This window comes from Netta rufina (assembly GCF_964035555.1).
Source record: "Netta rufina genome assembly, chromosome: 1".
Classification (NCBI taxonomy): domain Eukaryota; kingdom Metazoa; phylum Chordata; class Aves; order Anseriformes; family Anatidae; genus Netta; species Netta rufina.
In genome coordinates this window covers 120,010,047-120,022,684 of record NC_140123.1, presented here as the reverse complement: position 1 = coordinate 120,022,684, position 12,638 = coordinate 120,010,047, and the positions used below count along the sequence as shown (strand labels likewise).

The following is a 12,638-nucleotide window of genomic DNA, read 5'->3' as shown; positions in this document are numbered from 1 at the left end:
TAAACTCCCGTAATTAAACGGTGAAGAAGTAATACTTCTCACCTTCCCTTTAGAGAAAGTGAAAATAAGCACTGTACAATGTTAGATAGTTTTCTCAAAAATTAAAGTTTTATTGCTGTTGAATCCTTGCAAGTCTTATATTAACAAAACCATATGTTTTATTTTCTTAAATGTTAATATAGTTTTTTGTTTGCATTTAAATGTTCTCCTGGAGTGTTTATACCACTCCAAAGAAAGAGTATCGTTCACACATGAAAATCTGTAAATGAAACCAACTTGAAATAGAAGTAAAGCTAGCACATCTGTTTTAATATCTCAGAAAGTAAACCAGCTGTGTATATATAATATATACACGCTAGTAGTAGATGTTAAATTAGATTTTAAGAATTTGTTTCAGCTTAATAGCCTAAAATGTTATTAGTAACATAGATAAGGAAATTACTTAATAAAAAATATATGATTTTTAACCTGACAGTGTCCCTCTTAATTAAGTTATGAGATCCTTAGATGAATGATGTTATAAAAGTGCAGTGTGTAGCTTCTATTATTTATAACAGAATGCCAAAGAGCTAGCTCAAACCGATTAAAGCAAGGAAAATCTCATTGAAACTTGCCATTCTGACTAAATGAATGGTGAGTATTTCTAGAGAATTCATACAGCTTTAGCATCTCAAATATAGCAACCAGCTAGCTCCTTTTGATGCAAGAATTAAACATGTTGGGAAAATAATGATGATACTATTAAATTAATAAAAAGGATGGTCTTGGCAGGTTCTGGGATGTGAACAAAAATACAAGTATTTAAATTGTGATGAAATTTAAATTAGAAGTCTGGATATCCTCACCTGCCTTACAATGTCAGCTTTGCAATGATTTTTTTTTATTATTATTTTTAACACAAACTTTAAATATTCCTATTAGGCAGGTAACTTTTCTCCCCTACTACAGACCAGTATGGGGCTTGTTTCTTCCTGCCCTACACTGGTTGTCTACCCTTCAGCACAGTGAGCGTTGTAGACCTTCAAGCCTTTAATCCACGTCTCCTAATAATGACAGCAAAAATTTGGAGTTTCAGCACTTCGTGTTTGACTCTGTTGCAGGGTTGAGGAGGGTTGATGTGTGATCCACAGCAGGGCTGTGCTGGCACAGGGCACTGCTGAATCATTTCCGTCCTTCATGGTGGGGGAGAAGTGATTTGGCAGGGACCACGGAGGCCAAGACTAGCAACTCACCCAGGATCCCAGCTGCAAGCTCCATTCTGTCTGCCCAGTTGTGCAGTAAAACAGCAGGACCCTTAAGAGAGTTTGTGATCTCCAACCTCTCAGCTGCTTTTGGAAATCCCCTACCTCATCGCTTTCTTTATCTGTAATAAGTGTCTTTTAGCTCTATAGAGATCAGGTGTGGCACACAGCTTTAAGGACAGGAAGGATCTTGACGTAAGAGAATTAAGAGGGTAAATATTCATTTTGTTGGTGTTTAACTTATCATTAGTGAACTTTTACCTCTGCTCACTTACTGTAGCAATTAGGTACCTTGGAAATTAAATTATCTACAATTTAAGCAAATAAGAAAGCTGAAATCTAAGCTAAGTTGAAGTCAATGTGGTGGTGGTTTTTTTTGTTGTTTGTTTTTTCCTTCTTTCTGGTGCCATGATTTCATCCTAAATATCCAAGTCATTGAGGTAGGGTTGATTAGTATATCTTACTTACTCTTACCAGTGCTTACCACTCTCTTGAGGGCTATAAAAATAACTTATTATATGGAATTTAAATCAAAATATATGCAGCACAAGCAGATTTTAGAGAATTTGTATTTGAAATGTTTCTTTTCCTAGTCTGCCTTCAGAAAGCTCCTAAGCAGCACAAATAATGAAGCAATTCATTTTAAAGGCTTTATTCTAGGAATATGGTTGAAGGACTCAAAAGACAGAATTCCTAAGCACGTGTTCAAGGAAATACATGCTATATCTTAACATGATTATCATTTTAAGCCAGTTTCCTATAGTAGTTTAAGCTCTAACCCGTAGAACTGATAGAATATAATCAAGTCTTATGATGATCATGCTTGGCATGGAAAATGAATGTATGCAAGGCTTCAGCTTAGATTAACCATGCGCCACAGATGCATTCATGAGCCCGTTTCCTGTTTTGCTTTATAAGCACCCCCAATCCAATCCTTTAGAGACATTTTTATCTGCTAATAAGCATAATTACAGTCATTCCTGCTGTCATTTATAAAATTATAAGACATTTATTTAGTCAGTTGTGGTGTTGAAGGCTGCTAAGTTTCCCTGACCAGGGAAGTTCTGCTGAATTCCTTGAGAAGTCACCGGCGAACCTGGTCTGGCAGCCCTCGCTCCGCTAGATCATTAGGCTGTAATGAACCACTGACTGCACAGAGCTTTCCACGAGATAGGCAAGAATTTCAGGTTCTCACCTCTGTCTGCTTTGCGCCATTTATTACTGCATAGAGAGGATCTAATTTTCTGAATCCTGAGGGTGTGAATCTAGACCAGCTGCCCTGACACCTGAGGGGTTCCGGCGGTGGGCATTTCTGCAGGCCCAAGGCCTTTAAAACCAGTGGGGAGGAGGGTATAAATTTGGCTGTCTGCTGAGAGTTTTCAGGAGCATTGCAGAGGAGGGGAAATGACACTACTCCACTTTAAATGGCATATCTTTAGTGACTTCAAGGTAAGGAGGCTGTCCTGTAGGCATTCTGCTGCTCAACGCAGCTCGTGGTGCTATGCCTAACTTCAGCCATCCTTTCCCCAGTTGAGAAGCTCCTTTGGCATGCTTTTAAAATGCAAGTAATCCACACGATTTAGAAATCTAATGTTATTTTCCGGGACAACAGTGTTTCCTTTGGACACTCATGACAACAAATAGAATGTGTCACTTATATTTATAACCTTTTCATCCTTCTGTAGGTATCCAAATGCTTGCCTCAGATAGTGAACAGATTTTACTCTTAGTAGCTACACAGACAATAAATTGCAGTTGTCTTCTTAGGCACTGGACAACTGCAAGTCAGTGATATGAATATCTAACTGATCACTTCTTGTATGAAGGAAACTCAGGCCTCATGTGTTTAAAGTCACACACACACAGAGTCCACACACAGAATTGTAGAGGTTGGAAGGGACCTCCAGAGATCATTGGGTCCAACCCCCCTGCCAAAGCAGGTTCCCTAGAGCAGGTTGACCAGGTAGGCATCCAGATGGGCCTTGAATATCTCCAGAGAAGGAGACTCCACAACCCCCCTGGGCAGTCTGTTCCAGTGCTCCGTCACCCCTACCGTGAAGAAGTTCTTTCGCATGTAGTCCTGCTTACTACTCAATATACTACCACAAAGTCCACAAGAAGCAGGGTGGTCAGATGACAGGTTACCTGAACACATCCAGAGTGTGGACTTTGATTGTGTACACTGATGTTACATACAAAGCATCTGATACGCTTCCGTGGGCCCCGCACCCTGTAACAAGAGTTTGGCATATCTTTTTAAATCAGTAGGAGTTTTGTCATTGACTTGAATTTAAATTGTGAAAAGGCTCTTGTTTTGAGGAAAGATATCTAAAAGTTCCAGAATAAGCACATCTGTTAGCCAGACGTCACTTCAAAAACCTAACTCTAGTAGAAAGTTTTAAAGGCTTTGTGGAAAATAATGGACCGCTCTGGGGAACTGCGGAATATTCAGATTAATCATCTAGACAGAAGTTTGTGAGTCTAGGGACTGTTCAGTATAGAAATGCTGAAGTCACTAGCAAAATGTTATGGTAGGTCACTCAGTTCTACTAAAAAGGAATATCGTCCTTTTAACTTGTGAAATCCTGCTGTCTATCTAAAGGTGGGTCAGAGTAGAATAGTTCAGAGACAGCACTGATAAAAACTGTGACTGTTACTAATTTCACCCTCACTGATACTTGTTCCATGCAACTGCTGTTTCCTCTTCCTAATTCACATTATAGTTGAGGATTTTTTTTTTGTTTATCCACATGAATAGACAAGCTCATGAAATGGTCTCAAGCAGCAAACGGCTTTGGAAGCCAGACAAAGTGAACTAATCTCCAGTTTATAAACGTATTGCGATGCTGAAAGAGCAAATGCTTCAGCAAGCAACTTTAAAGAGGAGTTGGGGTGTGGAGTTTCTGAAGGAAAGAAGTTGGAGGTGACAGAGTACAATAAGGCCAGAGCACAATGACAGCCTGACTAGAGAAATTTGATTATATAAAGAGGGATAATAGATGAATCAACTAGAAAAACAGACACCAGAGAGAGCAGACAGAATACAAGAAAAGAAGCATTTGACCATAGGAAAATAAAATGAAGAGAACTTAGCAGTTTCCTACTAGCCAGCCTTTGAAACTGAATGGAGTATGTGAGATTTTTAAAATATCGTTTGTTTCTTAGACTGCTGGAGAAAGGACACTGCAAGGGACGAAGTGACTCTGCTATCACACAGCTCAAACTGCTTCAAAGGTCTGCCCAGTGTGGTAAGTGGCGCAAAGCACTTTATGATCTCTGGATGAAAGTCTCGATAGTAAGTCCAAAATTTTTTTTCAAAGGGCAAGTCCAGCAGTCCTTAGCCCCAATTCAGGCAAAACTGCCATTGTTTCATACATGAGCGTCTGGAAAACAGAGGATACAGGGGCATTGAGCCAACTGTTCTTTTTTTTTTTTTTTTTTTTTTTTTTTTTCTCTCTCTCTCTCTTTTTTGACTTTATTGTAGAAAAGGCTGAAAGACTTTTCAGGGTGGAGGACATTGTGAGAAAGGGAGGGGGCCACCCGCTGGTAATGCGAGGCTGAGCGTGTTCTCCACCACTCTCTGTCCACCTGCCCTCAATTTGCCTTATATTTTGCATCATTCAGTTGAGGCCAATCTTTCAGCCAGATAAAAAGGACTTTGCAGAAAGTTATGGGCAAACAGTCTGAATGGAAACTGTTCTGCAAACTTAATTACAGTGTTTGCTGTTAAATGCAAACTAGTAACAGCACACTGGGATTAGCTGAGTGTTCAGCAGGGAGAGTCCAGGTACAAATGCTTTAGTCATATGAATCTGAATTTGAATTAGACACCTTTCAGCATCTTAAAAGAAACTTTGTCTCACCTGTGGTTCAGGTTGTATCCCTCCTTTTTTTCTTTTCTCTCTCTCTCTCTCTTTTTTTTTTTTTCCCTTCATTACATGTGTGTACAATAAAATCACAGTCAAAGCAAAGCAAACAGCTATGTTTGGTTCTCCTTAGGGCTATATTGAAATCAATGAAGCATCTTCATGATCTATTGTTCTTAAAAATGTACACGCTGAGTCACTCCCTCAGCATCATCTTCTTGCAGTTCAGGGTAGGATTTCACCTCAGGTTTCAGTGATTGTTTTGGAGTCTGGGGAGCGATTGTGGATGCGTTCCTTTTGCTTGGGAGTAAGATTTCCTGCTACCATTAACCTTTGCAATTGCTGACTAGTAACAAAGAGACTTATTTGGGTGCCGCTCTTTTCAGGTGTTGAAGCTACTGCTAGTTTGAAAGGGCTGAGCAGAACGCCGAGTGCATTGCAGAGAGAGGCTTCACGCTGTGCTGCACAGGCAGGCTTAGCTTGGGCAAACTCTCCCTGGAGTCAGTTGAGGTTTTCCCTAAGTGAGAAATGAGTTAAAAAACTGAGGCAAGATTCTGATCTTTTACCCAGGCACAACTCCAGCAACTTTGGAAGAGTTACTTTTGACTTACAGCATTGTAACATGGATCAGAGTCTGGACTACAATAAGGACTTCAGCATTTGGCCCTGCTTCTGTGTAGGCTTTTATTAATTTATATATTCTTTAAAAAATGGACAATTACATTGACTTTAATAACCCTTACCTCAAAGTTCACTTTAAAGAAAACTAATAAAGCTTTTTATTTAAAGGAAAAAAAAAAAAACTAAAAATAAAAGTTTAGCTATGGTCAGCCAGGGTGGGAAATTCCATTGTGGCTGCAAGCCCATGGCAGGTAGAGTGGAATTTAATGAAGGAAACTGCTGTGTTTTTGTGTCTTTCTGTATGTTTTTCCTTTAAAACCAAGAGCTGGGCAGGCTTCCCATTTGACCTGATGTGACCCAAGCAAATTGCTTCTTATATAAAAACAACTGCAGACTTGGAGAATGTGAAAATGCACTGTATCCTTTTTCCAACTCAGGGAAAATGAAAGCCTGAGAAACAGGACGGCCCTGTCAATACTCGTTGAGCAAAACTATCACTCAAACCCGATAAAGAGAGATTAGAACAGGCTTCCTTATGCCAGAGGGATTCATTATAAGTTAGATCTCTTTATGTGTTGTGTGGTTTTTGTTGTGTGTTTTTTCTTTTTTTTTTAAACAGACACACTTACCGTCAGTAAGGGAAAAATCCATTTTTCAAATAATGTTTTTTCTCTGTGTGAAGGGAGCAGGAAAGGAGCACTTGTAAAGGAGGATAGAGAAGGAAAGAGGGGAAAAAAGGTTTTTAACTAACACATCCGAACTAAAGAAAGAAATTGATAATGGTTAAGATGTAGGCAAAAAGCCCAGCTTTTAGCTTTTGCTGTAACTTGGGAGAGCACAGGCGCAGGGATTCAGGGTGTGTCTGCTGATATTGTATTCAGATGTGTTGCCTTGGCATGTGTACTGACGGATTTATTTAAAAAACAAAGCAAAAAAAAAAGCATTGTGTGCTCGTGAAATGACTTCATAAAATCCTTCCCTTTATGAATTATTTTGATCACAGGGCTTGTTGTTTAAATTTCTAAAGTACGGCGCTTTTTTTTTTTTAATTGCCTTCTTTTCAGAACTGTCTGTTCTCAAGTTGGCACCTTTCGCATAACAGCATGCGGAGATTAAAGGAGAGGAGAGGGAGGGGAGCTGGGGGGGGGCTCTCGTCAGACCAAGGGGGTGACACAGCGCATAAATCAAACGAATGTCTTCTGAGGGTCACTGCTGAAACGAGCCTTGAGCTCTCAGCTCCTCATCTGCTGCATGGGCAGGTACAATCTTCAGTGGAGAGAAGAGCAAATACTCAAAATGTCGCGTGCTGCCATGTTGCAGAAGGCAGAATAGGCTCCTGGTTGCTCTGTGTTGCTTAAAATGGAGGTGAAGGGCTTCTCACCCAGGGAAGAAAGATGCTGTGAACCAAGCCTGGTCCAGTGGGGCCTGCCTTTCCGAAAAATGGATTTTGCCTGTGCTCAGTGAGCCTTCTGCCTGGTGGTTGGGGTCTTTTCATGCCATGGCTTGTGAATATACACTGTAAGCACTGCAGGATTGCATGCTAAATGGGCAGATGTTCAGAAGGAGGCTATTTGGACGGTTTTGCTCTAAATATTGTGTTAAGGACCTGCAAAGTCAAGATCCACCACCGTCATCATACAAATCCTGTATTTATCCAAAAGTTGCAACGGTATTTTCAGCCTTGGCATGAAAGTCAGAAGGTTTTCCTGGATTAGGACTCTGTACTAGGGATCAGGAGAGCTGGTAGTCACTTGCTGTTTCTTCTTTTTGTTTGCTGGGGAACATTCTCAAGCTCTCTAGTATTTTGTTGCTGTTATTTGGTAGGGTCTGAAGTACGATGGTGTTTGGGACTACCCTCCAAGACTATTCCTGCTTGTGTAAAGGAGGAAGTTAGGGTAGCCCTTACCTGAAAAGTAGTGTGAGCTTTTTATTCTAGCATTGTGTTCAAAGCATTAGGATTTATGTGGTAAGCTGTATTTTCTGTCAGGAATGCTTGTCTTTTCAGAAGGTCGCATGCAGAACCATGAGCCTGGTATCTGAGGACAGGAATAATAGTTTTGTGTTATGTGTATTGATTTATTTGGTCCTCCTCTCATTGCATTGTCCTGCTAGGCAGGGAGATCACAGCTGCACATATAAATGTGTGTAGTATCATGGCAAACAATGATTTAGGGTTCTAGATTATGATGCAGAAGATGCTGATTTCCATGTAAGCAAAGAAACCTTGTTTGGCTTGCTGGACATGATATTAGAGCAAAATACATTTTACTTTTTTGCTGCATGGAATTTTTCTGTTAGTAGCAGAGCTTCCAGCTCCTGGCAGATTTGCTTTTAACTGTGTACAGGAAAGTTTCCAAAAAGAGACAAAGAGTGGAAACCCTATTATCTTATTCAAGAGAATTTGTCTCTCAGTTTAGAGACACTTTGTTCCCAGAAACTCTTTTCCATAGCCCAATATATCTTAATTGTCATATAGACGAATATGGCTGTACATAGATTTTTTTGTTGTTGTTGTTGTTTACTTCAGGACCTTTCCTTGTACAGATTAGATACCTCTCTCATTTTCAAAACTGTACTTTGGGTTTCTGGAGATGAGTGCCATTCAACTAGCTTTCCTTGAAGGCAGGTCTTCTTGACCCTTAGTTAGGAGAGTCTATTATGTTTGACATGATGGACCTTGTGTAGAACTCTGCTGATCTAAGTGTGTCTTTTTACTTCCTGTGCATAAGCATTAGTACCACTTCATGTATCTTCCGTTCTGGGCTGGACACTGAAACCATCTAATTTTCAGTGTATATTAATCCATTCATCCAGTAACAGCTGACTATATAACAAGACTGAATTATTTTTTGTAAATATGATTTTCTGCTGCTTGTGCATAAGGTTATAGTAATCCACTCCAGTTTTAGGTTAGTCTCACTGTTTCTCATGGGTGCTTAGAACAGCATCGAACAGCATCTATAATGATAGATTGCTTTTTTTTTTTTTTTTTTTTTTTTTAACAGGGCAAAGCACTTAGCGCAGTGATGAGAGCAGTTTAAGTACGTAGATGTCTTTCTGAGAAGGGATTTAAAAGTGAAGTGCTGTAAGGTGTCTGCATTTTTGGCAATGGACTTTTCAACTGTTTTGAATTCTGGTGAAAGGCCTAAGGAACCTCCTAAGCAGAGTTCAAAGGGCATTTGGTGGCTCATGGAAAAAATCCTGTTGCATGTCAGTTCTCCCAGTCTGGGCAGAATGTCACAGGACATGTCATCATGCGTCATCTGTTATTCTAGTTAGATAAATTCTCAGCTGCTTTTTTTGCCCATACTCTTTTATTGATTTCAGAGGGAGTTTTGTCCAAGTTAAGAAGTGAATAGTGCTTCAGGATTCAACATCGGATTTTTATGTTCATGGTCTTGACCAAGTATGTGAGCAGATTGCTGAAAGTCAGGACAAAATGAAGATATTACTGCATGAAAAGCAGAGGAAGAAATTTCTCATTTAGAAATCCAAATTACGGTGTCAGCAAGAGATGTTCAGTCTGTTTAGAATATTTCCAAGTTGTCCTATCCACGCCCAGAGCTTCCTCTGGCTTCAGTGCAATTATTCTTACAGCTTCAGGAACTTTCCCAATAAACCTGCATTGAAGACCATTTAGCTACATGGGAATGCTTCCAGTAATGTCCGTGTGCCCTGCTCTGGGCTGCACATGCATGTGCTTCTGAACTGAGTACTACTGGAGAGACTCTATTCTCCTGTTTGAAAGATATAAAACAAATTAAATTCTCTGATCAATAGTTCAGTTTTGATGTCAAAACTAGTGACAAAAGTGAAAGCTATTGATAGGAATTATGAAAATAATACGATGGGTACTGCAATTTGTAATACATAAAGGCTCAGAAAAGAGATTTATTTCTTACTGAATTTGAGAATGTCACTGATTTGGGGATATCTCGTTTCTACGGGGAACTGCATTTGTAAATATTGCAATATTTACACTACATACATATTTTACTTTATATATTTGTTATATTTTTAAGAACAGTGACAGTAATATAAAAACTGGTAATAGTATCTTGAATTTTTATAGGTTTCTTCACCTGAAAAATTTATAAAGGACCTTATAAACATAGTTCTTGCTCTTGTGAATACTTACCACTACTTACTAAATTTTAAGTGTGAGAGTAGTCCTGTAAAGCTAAAAATTCAGGGGAATAGCTAACCAGATGTAAGCTGAGTATGTGTGTACATGTTTTTGTAATCAGAGTTTTACATTTTTAAAGAAACTGCACAAAAATCTTATCACTTACTTAAAAAAAAATACTTTTGGAATAAGACGAGAACATTATTCACTAACTTACAACAGAAATGCATAAAACTTCACTGTTGATACTGCAAAACGGACTTGAAAGAGAAAATTATATTTACCCAACAATTTGGAATGTGGCAAGCACACTGCAGTACTTTTTCTTCTTTTCCTTGTCTCATGCGCAAAGAGTTGCAGGATTTCAGTTCAGTCTACAGTGAAAATAAATAGGATACCTCACTCAAGAAGAACCTACGTCATTTGCTTAAGAATGCATATAAAGCATTTGACAGGGTTGAGTGGTATTTTATTTGGTTAAATTAGGGTTTGAGGTATGTGCAGTTTAAACTCCTTCCCCTTCTGAGAATGATAAAAGACAGGAATGCTGTAATCGTCTGGTTATATGAGGCCAGAACAGGTGCAGGATATGGAAGAATGAATGCTCTTTCCCCTCACATCTGTTCTCTGATGAACTATTTAATTCTTCTTGCAGGAATCTGTTAAAAGCTTTTCTAAGGCATCCCTGTAGGCAGGCAGTTCACTGCAGCACCCTACATGCAGCACCTTCTGATGCATGGGAAGTAACATATGCACATGTCCTTTCCATTTCTCAATGTGGAATGAGAAAAACAGGAATGTATGCTTAGAAATCCTCTCTGCACCTTCCTTCTGGGTACAGCAGAGGTTGAACTGACTGAAGAGTAGCATCATGATCCATCTCTGCTGGTGGGAATAACATTGATTTCTTTTGTGTTTAAAACAACGGTTAGAACTGGATTGCTTTACAGAAACTGTTTGAACTGGATTGCTCATACAGAAATGTATGAGGATCTGTCAATTTTTCTAGGTTTGTTTTTTTTTCAATATCCAAATAAATTATAAGTGAAAGCAAAAACTCATAAATGTTTAATTTGAAATTGTTTCTGCTTCTGGATCAAGACAACTTGAGTTTATCGGACTAGATGTCCTCTTGTTGGGAAAATAAGCTGTGCTACATTCCTTATTTCTTTGTTTCTTTGTGATAGGTGTGCCCAGATGTTTGAGCTTTTGGAAATGATGTTTGAGTTTTTGAAACTCAGAGCCATATTCTCTTCTTAGTACAGATTTCTTCATAATACTTCTGCTAATTTTAATGGGATCCATAAATAAATCCCTTTTGTAGATGGAGAGGAAGGGATCTTGAATGTTTTATTCTTCCCATCTGTGTATTGGGAATGCTATCTGATGAGGAGGACGAAAGGAGTGCCAGTTTACAGCAGAAAAGTATTAGAGGAATTCCCACCACACACCTCTCCTGCAGTGAAACAGAAGTATATGCTTACAGAAGAAGACTGTGAAGTTTGGTGTGAGCTTGGGTTTCAACTTCCTCCAAGTCTTGACGTGCTGGAATCCAGCATTTGAGTCCAGATCATTCCTATTTGATGGTCCAAGTCTCAGCTATGTGTAAAAAAATCCTGCTTAACCTTGGAAACTTGAAAGTCAGAATTTTATTTTTTTTCTCTAAAATAACTGAAGATAAATGGACCCTATCAGAGGGTGATTTATTCTGCTTGGGTAGACCTCTTATGATGGGACAAATTTCTCTTTAAAGGCACCTTGGTATCACAGAAAGCATTTAAACAAAAGATACTAGGCTGCAGTAATTCATATGGATGTTGTCATTAGGTATTGTACTACCAGTGTGGTCCTTTTACAGGGCAAGTTAGTCCAGGACAGAGGAGAAAACCAGTCACTAAGAGTATCCTGTGCAGTTCAGCATAGTACAGTGAATGTAAGTCTGCAGTGAACAAACCACCTCTAGGAAAAAGCAGCAGCATAGGTCTGATAGCATGGCACGCTACCCAAGTTCATAAGCACTGCTTTCTCAAAGTGTTTATTTGTTCAGGTGCACCATGATGCTATTCTGCCTTTGAGATCTAGGTTTGATTATCCATGTTGCACTGTACTCTGCTGGCTGGTTATACAGCCCCTTTCAGACTGACACTGGGGCTAGCTGTAGCAAAAAGAAAAAGTATTGTCTAAAAGAAACAGTTCAGTTAGGTATTCACAGTTCACAAAGCAGTTTTTAAATAGAATATTGCTATATGTTTACAGCTGGGCTTGTGTTTTGTTTCCACTTAGTGATACCTATGTTTTGGCTTACTAGTTTTACCAACCTAGTTTAACCCCACCTGCAGGTATAATGAGTATACATTATGAGTCCACAAACTATATATGAGTCCACAAACTATATATGAGTCCACAAACTTTTTAAAATCACTGATGGGAAAGAGGATATCCTGGGAAGATATCACAAGAGGTTTGCTTTCTTTTTATATCTTTTTATACCATTCCTTTTAGATGCATGCTCTTGGCCTCCATTAGAGTCAGAGGACTGGGCTAAATGGACCATCTATCCCCATGTGTTACCATGTGCTATTCAGGAGACCTTATACACATACCTGAATATATGTATGCATATGCAGCAAGCCTTTCAGTCTCCAAGGTACAGTGAATAATTATTGTCATCTTCTCCTGTGACATGGTTAGCAGGTCACATGAAGATACTAGTTCAGAACGCAGAGTCTCAATCTCTAGTTGTGCCTCTTACCTACACATGGATCCTTCCTGCTTGAACTCTTC

At 39.1% G+C, this 12,638-nt stretch overlaps 1 protein-coding gene across 3 annotated transcripts in view; it reads left to right on the top strand.

The window, feature by feature from the left end:
• ZBTB20 (zinc finger and BTB domain containing 20) overlaps positions 1 to 12,638 on the top strand; it is a 453,606-nt gene that overhangs the window by 242,449 nt on the left and 198,519 nt on the right. For all 3 annotated transcript variants that reach the window (XM_084301334.1, XM_084301336.1, XM_084301335.1), the window contains exon 6: positions 4,407 to 4,489. The gene's annotated coding sequence lies outside the window, so the exon portion shown is untranslated. The remainder of the gene's footprint in view (positions 1 to 4,406; positions 4,490 to 12,638) is intronic.